The sequence below is a fragment of the Symphalangus syndactylus genome, chromosome 17 (genome assembly GCF_028878055.3).
Source record: "Symphalangus syndactylus isolate Jambi chromosome 17, NHGRI_mSymSyn1-v2.1_pri, whole genome shotgun sequence".
NCBI lineage: Eukaryota > Metazoa > Chordata > Mammalia > Primates > Hylobatidae > Symphalangus > Symphalangus syndactylus.
Window position 1 is genome coordinate 43,302,409 of NC_072439.2, and position 19,774 is coordinate 43,322,182.

Genomic DNA, 19,774 nt, shown 5'->3' on the forward strand with positions numbered 1-19,774 from the left:
TAATCAAAATTAGGCACTCAGTGCAGGGGTTTCACAGAATTTTTGACAAAGTTGAAAGCTGAGCTCCCAGAATATAACATCCCAAAGATTAAAAAAACAAAAAAATTTTTTTGGCTGGGTGCGGTACCTCACGCCTGTAATCTCAGCATATTGGCAGGCAGATCACTTGAGGTGAGGAGTTGGAGACCAGCCTGGCCAACATGGTAAAATTCCCGTCTCTACTAAAAATACAAAACATTAGCCAGGTATGGTGGCGGGTGCCTGTAGTCCCAGCTACTGGGGAGGCTGAGGCAGGAGAATTGCTTGAACCTGGGAGACAGAGGTTGCAGTGAGCCTAGATCATGTCACTGAACTCCAGCCTGGGCAACAGAGCCAGAATCTATCTCAAAAAAAAAAAAAAAAAAAAAATTAAAAAGATGATGGAAACCAGAGAAGAATGAAATAATTTTTTCAGTGAGCTAATAATAATAATAGTAATAATTGTCAACATAACATTTTATGATGAGAGAAAATATTCTTCAGGAATGTTTTACGCAAACAAAAATTAACATAGTCTATCACCAGCAGACCCAAATTAAAGGAAATACTAAAGGGTATTCTGTAGGCAAAAGACAAAATGATCCTAGATACAAAGTTCCCAGGTGCCAGAAGGAATGAAGAGCACAAAAGTGGTAGATGTACAGGTAGATCTAAATAAACATGGACTATATAAAACAATGATAAAAATTTCTTTCCTCCTTTTTTGGACTTACAAGAAACAATATGCAGAAATGGAAATGCATGATAACACTAGCGTATAAACAAGGGAGGTTTGGAAGGCCGAGGCGGGCAGATCACCTGAGGTCAGGAGTTTGAGACCAGCCTGACCAACATGGAGAAACCCCGTCTCTACTAAAAATACAAAATTAGCCGGGCATGGTGGCTGTATGCCTGTAATCCCAGCCACTCAGGAGCCTGAGGCAGGAGAATCGCTTGAACCCGGGCGCCAAAGGTTGCGGTGAGGCGAGATCGCATCATTGCACTCCAGCCTGGGCAACAAGAGTGAAACTCCCTCTCAAAAAAAAAAAAAAAAAAAATTAGCCGGGCATGGTGGTGGGCACCTGTAATCACAGCTATTCGGGAGGCTGAGGTAGGAGAATCGCCTGAACCCAGGTGACAGAGGTTGCAGTGAGCCGAGATCGCACCACTGCACTCTAGCCTGGGCAACAGAGTGAGACTCCATCTCAAAAAACCCCAAAAAACAAAAACAAAATAAAACGAGGTAAAGTACTAATTAGCATTAGAATATGATATGTCATTTTTCAAGTCCAGATATAAGCCATTATTCTTACTGTAAATTGATTTTCAACAAAGGTGCTGAGGTGATTGAATAAGGGAAAGGATAGTGTTTTTTTGTTTGTTTTTGTTTGTTTGTTTGAGACAGAGTCTAGCTCTGTTTCCCAGGCTGGAGTGGTGCAGTGGTGTGATCTCGGCTCACTGCAACCTCTGCCTCCCGGGTTCAAACAATTCTCCTGCTTCAGCCTCCCAAATAGCTGGGATTAGAGGCACCTGCCACCACACCGGGTAACTTTTGTATTTGTAGTACAGTTGGGGGTTTCACCATGTTTTCCAAGCTGGTCTCGAACTCCAGGCCTCAGATGATCTGCCTGCCTCTGCTTCACAAAGTGCTGGGATTACAGGAGTGAGCCACCGTGCCCAGCAGAATAGAATAGTTTTTAATCAACAAATATTGCTGGAACAATTGGATACCCACATGCAAGACAATGAATTTAGACCCTTGCCTCATACCATACACAAAAATAAATTCAAAATGGTTGGGCGCAGTGGGTCACACCTGTAATCTCAGCCCTTTGAAAGGCCGAGGTGGGAGGATCACCTGAGATCAGGAGTTCGTGACCAGCCTGGCCAACATGGTGAAACCCCGTCTCTACTAAAAACACAAAAAAATTAGCTGGGCCTGGTGGCGCCCACCTGTAGTCCCAGCTAGTTGGGAGACTGAGGTTGGAGAATGGCTTGAGCCTGGGAGGCAGAGGTAGCAGTGAGCCAACATTGCACCACTGCACTCCAGCCTGGGTAACAGAGTGAGACCCTGTCTCAAAATAAATAAATAAATACATAAACTCAAAATGGATCATAAACATAAATGTAAGAGCTAGAACTATGAAAATTCTGCAAGAAAACGTAGAAGTAAATTTTCATGGTCTTGGGTTAAGGCAAAACATCAAAAGCACAAATAATAAGACGAAAATAGTAATAAACTGAACTTCAAAGTTAAAAACTTTTGTCCTTCAAAGGACACAGTAAGGAAGTGAAAAGACAAGCCACAAATCTGGAGAAATATTTGTAACTCATATACGTAAGAAGGGACTCATAACCAGAATATATGAAGAACTCTTACACCTCAGTGATAAGAAGACAAATAGGCCGGGCATGGTGGAGCATGCCTGTAATCCCAGCACTTTGGGAGGCTGAGGCTGGAGGATTACGAGGTCAGGAGATCGAGAACATCCTGGCCAACATGGTGAAACCCCGTCTCCGCTAATAATACAAAAATTAGCTGGGGGTGGTTGTGCGTGCCTGTAATCCCAGATACTCGGGAGGCTGAGGCAGGAAAATCACTTGCACCAGGGAGTCGGACATTGCAGTGAGCCGGACGTTGCAGTGAGCCCAGATCGCGCCATTGCACTCCAGTCTGGCAACAGAGCGAGACTCCAGCTCAAAAACAGAAAAAGAAAAAAGAAAGAAAGAAAGAAAAATTCAATCATCTTAACTACAATTGAATAATTTCTTAGTGATTTTACAGAGTTGTGAAAACATCATATTTGCATTGCTTCCACTTTTTCAGCCACTATGAATAATGTTTCTATGACCATTTATGTACAAGACTCTGGGTGGACATACATTTTTATTTTGGGGGGTAACTATGTAGCAGTAAATCTGCTGGGCCAAAGATAAATCTAGGTTTGAGGGCCGGGCGCGGTGGCTCACGCTTGTAATCCCAGCACTTTGGGAGGCCGAGGCGGGCAGATCACGAGGTCAGGAGATGGAGACCACGGTGAAACCCCGTCTCTACTAAAAATACAAAAAAATTAGCCGGGCATGGTGGCGGGCGCCTGTAGTCCCAGCTACTCGGAGAGGCTGAGGCAGGAGAATGGCGTGAACCAGGGAGGCGGAGCTTGCAGTGAGCCGACATTGCGCCACTGCACTCCAGCCTGGGCGACAGAGCGAGCCTCCGTCTCAAAAAAAAAAAAAAAAAAATCTAGGTTTGATATCACAACAGATAAAATAGATAAATCTATGTTTGATATTTTAAGAAATTGTCAGACTATTTTGAAAAGTGATCACACCATTTTACACTCCACCACGCCCACCAAAATGAGTGAATTTTATGATATGTATATTTCACCTCAATAAAGCTGTTAATACCCGGCATGGTGGCTCACACCCGTAATCCTAGCACTTTGGGAGCCCGAGGTGGAAGGATCCCTTGAGTCCAGGAGTTCGAGAGAAGCCTGGGCAACATAGGGAGACCACCTCTCTGCAGAAAATTTTAAATAATTAGCCAGGCGTGCTGGTGCAGGCCTGCAGTCCCCGCCACTTGGGAGGACGGCTTGAGCCTGGGAGTTCCAGGCTGCAGTGGACCAAGATTGTGCCACTGCATTCCTACCTGGGTGACAGAGCAAGACCCTGTCTCAAAACAAACAAACAAAATCAATAAAGCTGTTAAAATTTTTTAAGGAAAATAATTATAATCTAGAGGATAATATCTAAAACAGAAGCAAAATAATGCATATTTTCCAGACTAATAGAGGAACGGAAATAGAATTACAAAAATAATTTTTATTTTATATTTATTTATTATTACTATTTTTGAGACAGGTTCTAGCTCTGTTGCCCAGGCTGGAGTGCTGTGGCTGATCTTGGCTCACTGCAACCTCCACCTCCCAGGCTTAGGCGATCTTCCCACCTCAGTTGCTGTAACTACAGTTGTGCACCACCACAACTGGCTAAGTTTAGTTTTTTTTGTTTTTTTTTTTGAGACGGAGTCTCGCTCTCTCACCCAGGCTGGAGTGCAGTGGCGCAATCTCGGCTCACTGCAAGCTCCGCCTCCCGGGTTCACGCCATTCTCCTGCCTCAGCCTCTCCGAGTAGCTGGGACTACAGGCGCCCGCCACCACGCCCGGCTAATTTTTTTTGTATTTTTAGTAGAGACGGGGTTTCACCATGGTCTCGATCTCCTGACCTCGTGATCCGCCCGCCTCGGCCTCCCAAAGTGCTGGGATTACAAGCGTGAGCCACCGCGCCCGGCCAAGTTTTGTATTTTTTGTAGAGACAAGGTTTTGTCACGTTGCCCAGGCTGGTCTTGAACTCTTGAGCTCAGGCAATCCGCCTGCCTCCACTTCCCAAAGTATTGGGTTTACAGGCGTGAGCCACCCAGTCCAGCCTACAAAAACAAGTTTTTTTAAAAAGGCGGCCAGGTGCGGTGGCTCACGCCTGTAATCCCAGCACTTTGGGAGGCCAAGGCGGGTGGATCGTGAGGTCAGGAGATGGAGACCATCCTGGCTAACCATGGTGAAACCCATCTCTAGTAAAAATTAAAAAATTAGCCAGGCATGGTGGCAGGCGCCTGTAGTCCCAACTACTCGGCAGGCTGAGGCAGGAGAATCACTTGAACCTGGGAGGTGGAGGTTACAATGAGCCGAGATCGCACCACTGCGCTCCAGCCTGGGCAACAGAGCCAGACTCTGTCTCAAAAAAAAAAAAAAAAAAAGCAAGAAAGGAGATAAAAAGGAACATAAAACAAGTAGGAGAAATACAAAACACATAGATTTAAGATCAAATATATTAGTAATAATGTTAAAGTATAAATGGACTGTGTGTTATTTATCTATAGCCTCTCAGCTCCAAATTCACCCTGTTTTCCGCTCTGTGAAAATGGTTCGGCTGGGCGTGGTGGCTCACGCTTGTAATCCCAGCACTTTGGGAGGCCGAGGCGGGTGGATCACGAGGTCAGGAGATGGAGACCACGGTGAAACCCCGTCTCTACTAAAAATACAAAAAAATTAGCCGGGCATGGTGGCGGGTGCCTGTAGTCCCAGCTACTCAGAGAGGCTGAGGCAGGAGAATGACGTGAACCCGGGAGGTGGAGCTTGCAGTGAGCCGAGATTGCGCCACTGCACTCCAGCCTGGGCGGACTCCGTCTCAAAAAAAAAGAAAATGGTTCTGGGCCTTTTAAGTTTTATCTTGCCAGACGGCACAGAAACTATCAGTAGAGGGCGCTAGAGAGACATTGCAAAAAGAAAAGATTTTTAACTTCCAGGGGCCCCTGCACTCCATCCTGAGGCTCCTGCAGCATGCGCCCCTTCCTAGCATCCAGCTTCTGTGGCGTACATGACCTCCTCTCTTTTCCTGGCACCCTGGTGTAAGGAATTCCAGTAAGTTCCAGAAGGTGGATTTCTAGAAAGTTCCACTCATCTGGCACCAGGGAGACTTTTTTTTGCCATCTGGTGAGCCATGGCCATGATCTCTTTGCCCTAGAGTGGCAGGGGTGTGAGTTGTACTTTTCCCCGGATGTTCTACCTCGGGGTCAAGAGTAGTGGCTGTTCCTTTTTTTTTTTTGAGTCAGTCTCACTCTGTTGCCCAGGCTGGAGTGTAACGGCACGTGTTGGCTAGGCTGGTCTTGAACTCCTGAACTCAAGTGATCCGCCTGCCTCAGCCTCCCAAAGTGCTGGGATTACAGGAGTGAGCCACGGAACCCGGCTGTGGCTATTCCTTTAACGTGCTATATTTATTAGAATTATCTTTGCTTCTTACTAATCAATCCCTTTTACCCCAATTTTATTTAGTACCATTAAATAACATTTAATAGTATTATTATTTTGGGACAGGGTCGGCTCTGTCACTCATTTTATGTAGTACTTCTTTATATTATATTTCCTCTTCAAATTACCATCGTGGTCTCTGACTCTTGATTGGACCTAGACTGATACATAGACTAACATGTTCTAATAAAAGACAGAATTTTTCAGACTCAATTAAAAAAAAATACCCTAATGTATTTTGCATACAAGAGGCATAGCTGAAACATCATAATACAGAAGGATTGAAAGTAAAAATATGGAAAAATATATAGTACAAAATGGCTGACTGAAAGAAGCTGTTCTAGGTGTTAAGCAAAAGTAACTGCCATTATAAAGAGGAGCACTTTATAATGATAAAAAGGTTCAATTTACAGGAAGGTATAAAAAATTCTGAATTTCTATGGTGACTAGTAACATGGCCTTAACAAAATATAAAGCAAATATGGACAGAACCGTAAGAATAAATAGATACATCCTTAATCAGAATGGAAGATCTTAATACTCCTCTCTCAGTAATTGATAAACAGAAAAGAAAATCAGTTCCTAGATTCAAAAAATATAATTAACAAACTTGCTTTCATTACTTGCTTTAATTGCTTGCAGAATTCACATTTTTTCTTTTTCTTTTTCTTTTTTTCTTTTTTTTTTTTTTTTGAAATGGAGTCTCACTCTGTTGCCCAGGCTGGAGTGCAGTGGCAGGATCTGGGCTCACTGCAGCCTCTATCTCCCAGGTTCAAGTGATTCTCCTGCCTCAGCCTCCCGAGTAGCTGGGATTACAGGTGCCAGCCACCACGCCCAGCTAATTTTTGTATTTTTAGTAGAGATGGGGTTTCACCATGTTGGCCCGGCTGGTCTTGAACTCCTGACCTCAAATGATCCACCCACCTCCATCTCCCAAAGTGCTGGGATTACAGGCGTGAGCCACCACACCCTGCCTTCATATTTTTTTCAAAGATGAAAGGATCATTTATAAAAGTTGACTATTTGTTGTGCAGTAGAGCCTAACACATTTCAAAGGATTGAAATGATATATAGTACATTTTCTGACCAAAATTAACCTAATCTAGCAATTTATTTACAAGATAATAGAAAATACTCATAGTTTGGAAATTTAGAAGTACATTACCAAATAACTCGTAGATCAAAGAAGAAATCACAGTGGAAATTAGATAATATTTTGAACTGAATTATGATAAAAATACAGCTTATTAAAAGGTTGTGTGATGCAGCTAAAGAGTACTTAGAAATTAATTTATAAGCTAAATGTGTATATTAGGAAACAGGAAACGAATCTACTCATTCATTTCAGGAAGTTAGGGAAAAGTATGACAAAATAAACCCCAAAAGGTCAGAGTAGGAAAAAATGCAGATAAGAGTAGAAATTAACAAAATAAAAAAACCCACAGAGTTGAAAAGATTGACACAGCTAAAATTAAATTGATAAACCTCTGGTGAAACTGATAAATAAAAATGAAGAGAAGACACAAATAACCTTTTGTTCTAAGCTTTTAAAAAAGTCGCTAAGAGGCAATTATGAACAATTTTATACTAACAATTTTGGAATGTCAGAAAAAATGATCAAATTCCTAGAAAAATACAACTTATCTAATATGATACAAGAAAACTAGATAATCAGGCCAGGCATGGTTGGTCACACCTGTAATCCCAACATTTTGGGAGGCTGAGGCAGGCCAATTACTTAAGCCCAGGAATTCAAGACCAGCTTGGGCAACATGATGAGATCCCATCTCTACAAAAAAGACAAAAATTAGCTGGGTGTTGTGGCATGTGCCTGTAGTCCCAGCTACCAGGGTGGCTGTGGTGAGAGGATCACTTGAATTCGGGAGGTCCAATCTGCCATGAGCCATGTTCGTGCCACTGCACTGTAGCAAGACTCTGTCAAAAAAAAAAAAAAAAGGAAGGAAGGAAGGAAGGAAGGAAAGGGAGGGAGGAAGGAAGGAAGGAAGGCTTGCCACACTTGTAGCAGGAAGGAAGGAAAAAAGACAGACTAGATAATCAAAATAATCTTATAACTGTTAAACAAATTGAGCCCATAATTAATTGCCACAAAAAAAAGCTTCAGGTCAAGATGGCTTTCCTGTATACTTTCATGCAACATTTAAGAAAGAAATCATACCTATTAAAAAAAATCTGTATCAGAGGATTTAAGACCAGTATAATGACCTTGACACCAAAACTCAACAAGAACATAATGAGAAATGAAAATGGCAAGACTATTATGAGAAACTAAAAACCTTTCAGAAAGTAGGTGAAGAAATTTTTTTTTTTCGAGACCAAGTTTCGCTCTTGGTGCCCAGGCTGTAGTCTAAGATCGTGCCACTGCACAAACAAAAACAAAACAAAACAAAACAAAAAACATAGACTGGGTGGCTTAAACAACAAACATTTATTTCTCACAGTTCTGGTGCCTGGAAGTCTGAGATGAGGGTGCCAACATGGTCAAGGCCCTCCCACTGGTTCATAGACAGCTGCCTTCTTGCTATATCAGCACATGGTGGGGATAGAGAGCAAGCGCAGGTTCCTTCATCTTCCAACGGTACAAACCTTATCGTGGGGGCTTTACCCTCATAACCTCATCTAACCCTGATCACCTCCCAAAGGCCCCACCTCCAAATACCATCAGACTGGGTGGGGGCTTCAACATATGAATTTTGGGGTGGGAGACACAAACATTCAGTGCATAGCAAAAAGTATAGGGATTAAAGTATGCTGGTCATTAAGATATTGTCTTTCACCTTGAGACCTGTTTTGTGATGTTGGTTCTGGGATTCTGCAAACCACATTTCTTTACCAGTTGCTTTTCTGCTGGGGTCTGTCTGCAAGAGGCCCTGAGTCATATGGAAATTCTGTGTATATGTCTCTCTCTCTCTCTCTCTGTGCTGTGTGTGTGTGTGTGTGTGTGTGTGTGTGTGTGTGTGTGTGTATTTCTGAGTCATCTTGTATTCATCTGGTAAGTAGTTTTCACACAAAGCCCTAATTTAGAAGAAACCTCTGAATTCTTATTTTCAGTATTATTAGAGATAAAGAGAATAAGAGATAAAACATTTTTAAAGGATCCTCATTACTTCTTTTTAAAATATATAGCTGGGCACAATGGCTCATGCCTGTAATCCCAGCACTTTGGGAGGCCGAGGCCGGCAGATCACCTGAGGTCAGGAGTTCAAGACCAGCTTGGCCAACATGGTGAAACTAAAAATACAAAAAATTAACTGGGAGTGGTGGCAGGTGCCTATAAACCCAGCTACTCTCTGAAGCCTGAGGCATGAGAATCGCTTGAATCCAGGAGGCAGAGGTTGCAGTGAGCCGAGATCGCACCGTTGCCCTCCAGCCTGGGCAACAAGAGTGAAATGCTGTCTAAAAAAATAAATAAATAGGCTGGGTGCGGTGGCTCAAGCTTGTAATCCCAGCACTTTGGGAGGCCGAGGTGGGCAAATCACCTGAGGTCAGGAGTTCAAGACCAGCCTGGCCAACATAGCAAGACCCTATCTCTACAAAAAATACAAAAATTAGCCCGGCATGATGGCTCATGCCTGTAATCCTAGCCACTTGGGAGGCTGGGGCACGAGAATCCCTTGAACCCCGGAGGTGAAGGCTGCAGTGAGCAGAGATCATGCCACTGCACTCCAGCCTGGGTGACAGGTGAGACTCCATCTCAAAAATAAATAAATAATAAATACATAAATAAATACAAATAAAATAAAATACAAATAAAATAATATAAAATAAAATAAAATAAGGCTGGGTGCAGTGGCTCATGCCTGTAAACCCAACATTTTGGGAAACCAAGGTGGGAGCATTGCTTGAGGCCAGGAGTTTGAGACCAGCCTGGGCAATGAAGCGAGACCCTGTCTTTATAAAAAATTTTTTAAAAAGCTGGGCACAGCAGCATGCATCTGTAATCTCAGCTACTCAGGGGGATGAGGTGGGAAGATGACCTGAGCCCAGGTGTTCAAGGCTGCAGCAAGCTGTGATCATGCCACTGCACTCCAGCCAGGGTGACAGAGACAGACCCTGTCTCAAACAAACAAATACATCAGATGACATCTCCTGAAACATGTTCTGTTCTAAGGAGTAATTTACACTCACTAGGATTAATCTGTTCAACCTGTTAAACTACTAAGAGAGCAGTGGATAGGTGTGTTAGTCCAGGCTTATATTACTGTGTGACCTCATCCCTCTATTTTGGATCCAGAGATGTTTCCCCTCTGGATATGATCAGTTTCTTTGCAGTTGGCTTGAATCTCAAACCCCAGATTCTGCCTATAAAGTTAATAATACTCTGCTTCTAACTGTGTAAGTTTTCTCCATGTGGGAACTTAGTATACAGACTTTTCCCCATAACTACAACCTGAATACAGAACAGTGATCATGCAACTTCTATATATCCTGACCACACTTCTGCCTTTGTAATTTGAATTATTTGGCACTATGAACAGCATTTAGCATAGTATTTTTCCATTTTTTTCTTTGGGGAATGAGACAAAGATGAGGTTGTGAACCAAGCTGACAAGGCTGCTCTAGATTATTTAAGTACAGATGGTCCCCAATTTCCAATGGTTCAACTTAATTTTTTGACTTTATGATAGTGCAAAAGTGATACTTATTCAGTAGAAACTATACCTCAAGTACCCATACAACCATTCTATGGTCTTTCCTAATAGTCTAATATTAATTGAGAACTTTTTTGAGCTTCCAGAAATCAAGGCGGTATTAATAGGAAACAGCTATGCTTCTGACAACTTCTTGAAAATACTGTCAGGGTTGAGGTGGCTTCCTCATGCTGCTTGGGCGATCCTTCTTTAAATGCCATGGCTTGCCACACTTGTAGCAGTTAACAGGTGTACCCTGGGAATTCTGGACTTAGTGGGCTTGTCTGGTGGCCATTAAAGCCTCTGTCTCTTTCCTGTATTTCCTCTCTCTCTCCTGGGCCTCCCTATCTCTATTATAAAAAACCGAGGTGGCTACTTTCAGGAGGTTCTCTAAAGTACTATCTGGTCCCAGGGCCTGTTTCTGCAACTTCCTCCTGATATCAGGGGTTGCCTGAGTAATAAATTTACCCTTTAGGATAAGTTGTCCCTCGTCTAAGTCAGGAGATAGAGAGGTGTGCTTTACAAAGGCCTCTCTTAGCCTTTCCAAGAAGGCAGTGGGATTTTCATCAAATCCCTGGTCTATCATGGATAACTTGGTATGCTTAAGAGGCTGGCCGGGTGCAGTGGCAGGGTCTTGGAAAAGAGGCAGATCTGACAGTTCAACTTTTTTTTTTTTTTTGAGACAGAGTCTTGCTCTGTCACCCAGGCTGGAGTGCAGTGGCGCGATCTCAGCTCACTGCAAGCTCCGCCTTCCAGGTTCACGCCATTCTCCTGCCTCAGCCTCCGCAGTAGCTGGGACTACAGGTGCCCGCCACCTCACCCGGCTAATTTTTTTGTATTTTTAGTAGAGACGAGATTTCACCATGTTAGCCAGGATGGTCTCGATCTCCTGACCTCGTGTTGCCCCCACCTTGGCCTCCCAAAGTGCTGGGATTACAGGCGTGAGCCACTACGCCCAGCCTAGTATCACATTTTAACTCACCATTCTTCAACTGTATCTTGGACAAGCCCACAGGTTAAACTGGAGGATTCCCTGACCCCCCTCACAGGACATGCAACAGGGTGTGGCTTATCTGTTCAGTCACTGCCACGGCTAAACCCCTTATAGGAAGGGGAGCACACAGACCGACAGGTGCAGGAGCCCAAGTGGGTATGTGTTACAGTGTGTCTTTTTGGCCTTGCCGTCCATGGACAACTTCAGTGTTAACCAGCTCAGTGGACCCTCTGCCTTTCTGCAAGAGCACAGGGCCAGTGTGACAGCTCTCTATATGCCAGGCTCTTGTCCAGCATCCCAGAAGAATCAGGTCATACACGAACTTGAGCGATGAATGCAGGAGTTTTATTGAGCAGTGGAGGTGGCTCTTAGTGGGATGGATGGGGAGCCGGAAGTGGGGATGGAGTGGGAAGACGATCTTCCCTGGGAGTTTGGCCATCCAGCTGCTGAACTCCTGTCTGACCACCCCCAGCAGAACTCCTCTTGGCATTCAGAGGTTCCTCTTCTCTTTCTCTGCCATGTCGTTCTGCTGTTCGTCTGGTTGTCTTGTCGTTTCCTCATGTGATTCTGGGGTTTGGGGTTTATATGGGTACCGGATGAGGGGCATGGTGGAGAAGGAAGGAAGGAAGGAGGAAGGAAGGAGGAAGGAAGGAGGGAAGGAAGGAGGGAGGGAGGAGGGAGGGAGGGAGGAAAACAAACCAGGAGGCAGAATGCTTAAACTGACTGTGCAGCTATTGCAAAAGTTCTCAGGTGGGTGCCTGCCTGTCTGGTGAATGTGAGAGACAGTAAGGAGGCCACAGTGGCTATAGTAGACAAACCTAGGAGGTGAATTGTAGGTGATGAGATGAGAGAGACAGAGCCCTTCTTTTGGAACCTTATATATCTAGGTCATTGTTAAAACTTTAGCTTTAACTCTGAGGAAGATGAAAAACCAGCGGAGACTTTTGAGTGGAGGGTTATATCTGTCTTACTTTTTTTGAGATGGTGTTTCGCTCTTGTCCTCCAGGCAGGAGTGAAATGGCGTGGTCTCAGCTCACTGCAACCTCCGCCTCCCAGGTTCAAGTGAGTCTTCTGCCTCAGCCTCCCCAGTAGCTGGGATTACAGGCACCTGCCACCATGCCTGGTTCATTTTTGTATTCTTTTAGTAGAGATGGGGTTTCACCACATTGGCCAGGCTGGTCTTGAACTCCTGACCTCAGGTAATCCACCCACCTCGGCCTCCCAAAGTGCTGGGATTACAGGCATGAGCCACCGCACCCGGCCTGTGTTACTTTTAAAAGGATCACTCTGGCAGCTCTATGCAGAGTACTTAGGCAACTGCAGGTGGGGTACAGTGGCTCATGCCTATAATCCCAGCACTTTGGGAGGTTGAGGCAGGCAGATTACGAGGTCAGGAGATCGAGACCATCCTGGCCAGCGTGGTGAAACCCCATCTCTATAAAAATACAAAAATTAGCTGGGTGTGGTGGCACGTGCCTATAATCCCAGCTACTTGGGAGACTGAGGCAGGAGAATCCCTTGAACCAGGGAATTGGAGGTTGCAGTAAGCTGCGATCGCACCACTGCACTCCAGCCTGGCGATAGAGTGAGACTCTGTCTAAAAAAAAAAAAGAAAAGGGAATTGCAGTAATTCTAGTGAGATGGTGTCATGGGCCAAGGTGAATGCAGTAGATTAACTCCATATATCTGAACATATTTTAAAGACAGAGCCAACAGCTTGTGACTTAGATGTGGGGGTATAAGAAAAAGAGAGGAGACGGCCTGGCATGGTGGCTCATGCCTGTAATCCCAGCACTTTGGGAGCCCAAGGCAGGCGGATCACAAGGTCAGGAGTTCAAGATCAGCATGGCCGACATAGTGAAACCCCATCTCTACTAAAAGAAATACAAAAAAAATTAGTTGGGCATGGTGGCGGGCACCTGTAGTCCCAGCTACTCGGGAGGCTGAGGCAGGAGAATCTCTTGAACCTGGGAGGTGGAGGTTTCAGTGAGCCAAGATCACGCTACTGCACTCCAGCTTGGATGACATAGCGAGACTCTGTCTCAAAAAAAAAAAAAAAAAAAAAAAAGGAAACAAGGATAACTCCAAATTCTTTGGCCTGGGCTAATGGAGTTAACATTAACAGAAATGGAAGCCAGGCATGGTGGTTCACACTTGTAATCCCAGCACTTTGGGAGGCTGAGGTGGGAGGATTGCTTGAGGGCAGGAGTTCAAGACCAGTCTAGGCAACGTAGGGAGACCCCACCTCTACAAAAAAAAAAAAAAAAGTAGCTGGGAGTGGTGGCACACAGGTGTAGTCCCAGCTTCTTGGGAGGCTGAGGTGGGAGGATCACTTGAACCTGGGAGGTCAAGACTGCAGTGAGCTATGATGGTGCCACTGCATTCCAGCCTGAGCAACAGAGTGAGACTCTGTCTCAAGATGAAACCAAACAGAAATGGGAAAAGTTGGGAGTATAGCTGGTTTGGGAGACCAGGGATTCAGTTGTGGACAGATAAGTCTGAGATCTCATTAAACTTCCAAGTGGAAATTATTTTTAATTTTTTTAAAGAAAGCACTAGGGCATAATAGATTTACTCTTTTAACTTTAAAATTTGTTGGTTATTCCAAAAATATTTCCACTTCCAGAAAAATCATTAAGATATAATAAAACAAATTGTTATTCCTATGCACGTAAAATGAAATTTAAAACCACCGTCTCCTAGTTGATAAGGCAGTACTATATATATATATATCTTTTTTTTGAGACGGAGTCTCGCTCTGTCGCCCAGGTTGGAGTGCAGTGGCACGATCTCTGCTCACTGCAACCTCCGCCTCCTGGATTCAAGTAATTTTCCTGCCTCAGCCTCCTGAGTGCTGGGGCTACAGGCATGTGCCACCATGCCTGGCTAATTTTTGTATTTTTAGTAGAGACAGGGTTTCGCCATGTTGGGCAGGCTGATCTCAAACTCCTGACCTGCCGGGCGCGGTGGCTCACGCCTGTAATCCCAGCACTTTGGGAGGCCGAGGCGGGCGGATCACGAGGTCAGGAGATCGAGACCATGATGAAACCCCGTCTCTACTAAAAATACAAAAAATTAGCCGGGCGCGGTGGCGGGCGCCTGTAGTCCCAGCTACTCGGAGAGGCTGAGGCAGGAGAATGGCATGAACCCGGGAGGCGGAGCTTGCAGTGAGCCGAGACTGCGCCACTGCACTCCAGCCTGGGCGACAGAGCGAGACTCCGTCTCAAAAAAAAAAAAACAAACAAACTCCTGACCTGAGGTGATCCATCCGCCTCGGCCTCTCAGAGTGCTGGGATTACAGGCGTGAGCCACTGTGCCTGGCTAGTCATATAATTTGAGTACTTTTTGAGAGAAGCATCATAGCATAGAGATAGTATATTGACTCTAGAACAAGTTTGCTTGGCTTTATTTCTTTTATTTTTAAAAATTTTCTTTGTATAAATTTATGGGGTGCAAGTGTTACATGTATATATTGAGTAGTGGTGAAGTCAGGGCTTTTCTTTTTCTTTTCTTTTTCTTTTTTTTTTTTTTGAGACAGAGTTTCACTCTTTTTGCCCAGGCTGGAGTGCAATGGCCCAATCTCGGCTCTGCAACCTCCGCCTCCTGGTTTCAAGTGATTCTCCTGCCTCAGCCTCCTGAGTAGCTGGGATTACAGGCATGCACCACCACACCCAGCTAAGTTTCTATTTTTAGTAGAGACGGGGTTTCTCCATGTTGGTCAGGCTAGTCACGAACTCTCGACCTCAGGTGATCCGCCCACCTCAGCTTCCCAAAGTGCTGGGATTACAGGCATGAGCCTCCACGCCCGGCCTTTTTCTTTTATTTTTAAATTTTATTTATTTATTTATTTTTGGTAAGTCATGCATAGGGCTTTTTTGTGTATCCATCTCCAAAATAACATACATTGTACCCTGCATTTAAAACGTTATCGTGCTACTTATTGGCTATGTGGCTTTGGGTGAATTACTTTGGCTCTCTGTGCCTTAGTTCTGTCATCTGTATAGTGATGAAAACAATATCTAAAAGGGATTCAATTATTTCATATTTATAATGTGTTTAGAACAGTGCCTGAAACATAGTGCTAAATATGTGATATAATTTGTCTTTCAGATAATTTGTTAAAAGCCATTTTTAGTACTTATCTTAAATATACTTATGAGGCTCTAACCAAACTATACCATCTCTACGAATAAACAAGATTATGTGTTTCACATGAAACCATGCGTCTTGCAAAGATGTGCTGATGAAAAGTGCAACATGCACTTTAGGAATCTGCTTTCTATAAAAGCTTTTATGTTTCTAGTCTGCTTATTTCTAGGTGCCATATCTTAACTAAAATTGTTAACTGGTTGTCTTTATCTATAGCAGTATAGGATTCTTAAAATTTGGATCTTATAAACGGAGTGTTTTAAAAAAATTGACAGTGGCTTACTCCCATTCTCTGGACCGAGGGCTCAGTCTGACTGCAACTGTTCACATTGTTAGTTTAAGTAATAGTGCCGATCAAACTGCTTTCCAAGCAGGTTTTCACTTTCTTTCCATATATATTCTTTTCTTTCTTTTCCTTTTTTCTTTTTCTTTTCTTTCTTTCTTTCTTTTTTTTTTTTTGAGACAGAGTCTCACTCTGTTGCCCAGGCTGGAGTGCAGTGGCATGATCTCAGCTCACTGCAGCCTCCGCCTCCTGGGTTCAAGCAATTCTCCTGCCTCAGCCTTCCAAGTAGCTGAGATTACAGGCATGCGACACCACACCCGGCTAATTTTGTATTTTTAGTAAAGATGGGGTTTCACTATGTTGGTCAGACTGGTCTTGAACTCCTGACCTCTGGTGATCCACCTGCCTCAGTCTCCCAAAGTGTTGAGATGACAGGCGTGAGCCACTGCGCCCAGCCTGAATCTTTATTTTCTTTGTGTGTTCTGCTCAGCCGTCTTAGTATTCTGCCCTTGGAAATGTTGAAAGGAGGTTTTTAAGCTTAAGATTCTTTTGACAGGATAATTTCCACATTGATTCCAAACTGAAAATAGATCCCGCGTTGCATAGGAACACTTTCGCTCTATGTAGTCGGGGTGGGACTGACTCTCCTCCTTATTTCCAGGAATGGGGACTGTGACAGAGACCTAGCCAATCAGGGCTTTCTTGGAACTTTTGCTGGGACCACTGGGAAAGGGGTTTTCTTTGTTGGGATTCCTACCCTTAGAAATACTGGTGGTCATCTCTACCACCATATGAAGAAAGCTTGTTGAGAAATAAAGGAAGTACAGAGGAAAGCAGTGGTAAGACAAAGAAAAATAGATTTCTAATTACATTTTTATCTCTTTTATCCATTTCTGAAGCTTAATGACTTAGTTATATGATCCAACAGTTTCCTCCCCACTTTAAAAATTACGTTTCCAGCCCTCCATCAATGATTGAACCTAAGTTACTGATCTATGGCATATTCTATGTAAAGCTTTCAAATACTTTTCTAGGTATGGTCATCAAGGTTTTAATATTTAAGCATTTAAAACATAGTTTTTAATTTTTTTTAATTAAAAACGGTTATTTTTTATTTTTATAAAGTCAGGGTCTCACTTTGTTGCCTAGGCTGGTCTTGAACCGCTGGCTTCAAGAGATCCTTTTGCTTTGGCCTCCCAAAGTGCTGGGATTACAGGCATGAGCCACTACACCAGGCCAAAAATATTATTTAAATTCAATTTTATTTGTTTTTTAGAGATAGGGTTTTACTCTGTTGCCCAGCTGTACTTAAATTCCTGGGCTCAAGGGAACCTCCCACCTTAGCCTCTCCAGGAGCTGGGACTACAGGTGCATGCCACCACACCTGGCAGATATAAACACACACCTTTAGCATATAAAACAAAGGAATAAATTAACATGCAAAATTTATAAGTGTCATATGTGGGCATAATTGAATTTCATGATAATCTGAAAACTGTAATTGACAATTTCAGAATAAGGCATCTCGTCAAAAAAGCAAATGAGTAAATAAATAACTGCAGAAGGAAAAAAAAAAACCCCAAACAACCATTAGTCATATCCAGCAAGAAGGGCATTCTCTGCTAGACAAGTACTTACTAGAAACTACCAAGTTGGCCGGGTGCAGTGGCTCATGCCTGTAATCCCAGCACTTTGGGAGGCAGAGTCAGGTGGATCAATTGAGATCAGGAGTTCGAAACCAGCCTGACCAACATGGTGAAACCCCATCTCTACTAAAAAAATAGAAAATTAGCCGGGCATGATGGCACACACCTGTAATCCCAGCTACATGGGAGGCTGAGGCAGGAGAATTGCTTGAACCCAGAGGTGGAGGTTGCAGTGAGCTGAGATCATGCCATTGCACTGCAGCCTGGGCAACAAGAGTGAAACTCTGTCTAAAAAAAAAAAAAAAAAAGGCCTGGCGCGGTGGCTCACGCCTGTAATCTCAGCACTTTGGGAGGCCAAGGCGGGCAGATCATGAGGTAAGGAGATCGAGACCATCCTGGCCAACATGGTGAAACCCCATCTCTACTAAAAACACAAAATTCAGCCGGGTGTGGTGGTGCACGCCTGTAGTCGCAGCTACTCAGGAGGCTGAGGCAGGAGAATTGCTTGAACCTGGGAGGCAGAGGTTGCAGTGAGCCAAGATTGTGCCACTGCACTCCAGCCTGGGTGACAGAGCGAGACTCCGTCTCAAAAAAAAAAAAAAAAAAAAAAAAAATAGAACACACTTAACATTTGATATTGTTAAATTACCCTTCAGAATTGATCCAGGGCACATATATAATACCACAAGTGCTTTTAATGTCATCCTCACCAACACTGAAGTGTTTTTTTCCTAATTAGGTAAAAATTGATGTATCACTGGTTGTAACAGATTTCCTTAATAAGTAATGATAAACTTTTCTTTTTATTTTTTTTAAAAGACAGAATCATGCTGTTTCCCAGGCTGTCCCGCCTCAGCCTCCCGAGTAGCTAGCACAACAGGTGCGAGTGGCTAATGTTATTTTTTGTAAAGACAGTCTCCTTATGTTCCCCAGGCTGGGCTCAAACTCCTGGCCTCGAACACTTCTCCTGTCTTGGCCTCCCAATGCATTGGGATTACAGGTATGAGCCACTGCACCTGGCCTATTTTATCTTCTAAGTATTCTATTTGTCACTAATTTATTTCCTACTAGAGTCTGTTTTCAGGTATTCATAGAAACTTTTATATATTTGTGGCAAATCTTTTCCCAATTTTTTTATTTGCTTTAAAACTGTAGGCCGGGCACGGTGGTTCATGCCTGTAATCCCAGCACTTTGGGAGGCCGAGGCGGGTGGATCACAAGGTCAGGAGTTTGAGACTAGCCTGACCAACATGGTGAAACCCCCAACTCTACTAAAAAAATACAAAAATTAGCTGGGTGTGGTGGCATGTGCCTGTTATCCCAGTTACTTAGGAGGCTGAGGCAGGAAAATGGTCTGAACCAGGGAGGTGGAGGTTGCAATGAGCTGAGATCGCACCACTGTACTCCAGCCTGGGCGACAGAGTGAGACTTCATTTCAAAAATAAATAAATAAATAAAAATTAAAAAAAAAAAACAACAAAACTGTTGTGGTATTTGACTAATGGCCAAACAGATGGTTGAGTACTGCATTCAATCATTCTGTCTGTCTTGTTGCAATCTGGAAGATTCTTTGCTGGTGGGTGGTTAACACTTTGTAGTTTTCAAAGTGGAAACAAAAATAAAGCTTTTATAATGAACTTTTCAAATATCTTTTTAATATATTTTTTCTCGGGATGACTAATAATATTACTATAATAGTATTAACTTATTTTTATTGCTTTTACTAGTTAAAAAATAAATGGGCATTCTTACAAAGTTAAACAATATAGAAATATACAAAGTAGAAAATTAAAGGCTCTCTAATCCCATTCCCATATAACCACCTGCAGACAGAATGGGAAGATTTAGTCATAAATACAAAGACAATACATGGAAAAAAATAGACAATTATTAACTCTAGGAAAAATGTAATCATAGCATACTCCTTGGCTCAGAAGTGAAAAGTGTTTACTTGGTTATTAAAAAAAATATGTATGGATTCCCCCAAATTTTTAACACAGCCACATTGGGAAGATTGAGGAAGGTAGGAGAAGTATAAGAGATTGAGTAATTCTCCTTTATCCTTTTATTAAGTGACTGAAATATATGTACTTTATTTAGCAACATGTGTGCACATGTGAGTAGTTTCTTCTAGGGAATGGAATTTGGTGCTATGGGTAGGGCAGACAAATAACACCTGTGTTTGATTTTAAGCCTTCTAGAGCTATGTTACTTTATATTTTATAGGTATTT

General features: G+C 43.2%; 1 protein-coding gene across 16 annotated transcripts in view; it reads left to right on the plus strand.

Annotated features, from left to right (window-relative positions):
* The window catches only part of PPHLN1 (periphilin 1), a 226,930-nt gene that overhangs the window by 53,325 nt on the left and 153,831 nt on the right, over nucleotides 1-19,774 (plus strand). For 3 of the 16 annotated variants that reach the window (XM_055249116.2, XM_055249118.2, XM_055249119.2), the window contains exon 1: nucleotides 8,397-8,417. The exons of 11 other annotated variants lie outside the window; for them this stretch is intronic. The gene's annotated coding sequence lies outside the window, so the exon portion shown is untranslated. Of the gene's footprint in view, nucleotides 1-8,394; nucleotides 8,418-19,774 lie in introns of those variants that run through there. 2 more of the 16 variants (XM_055249126.2, XM_055249127.2) reach the window with 2 other exon arrangements.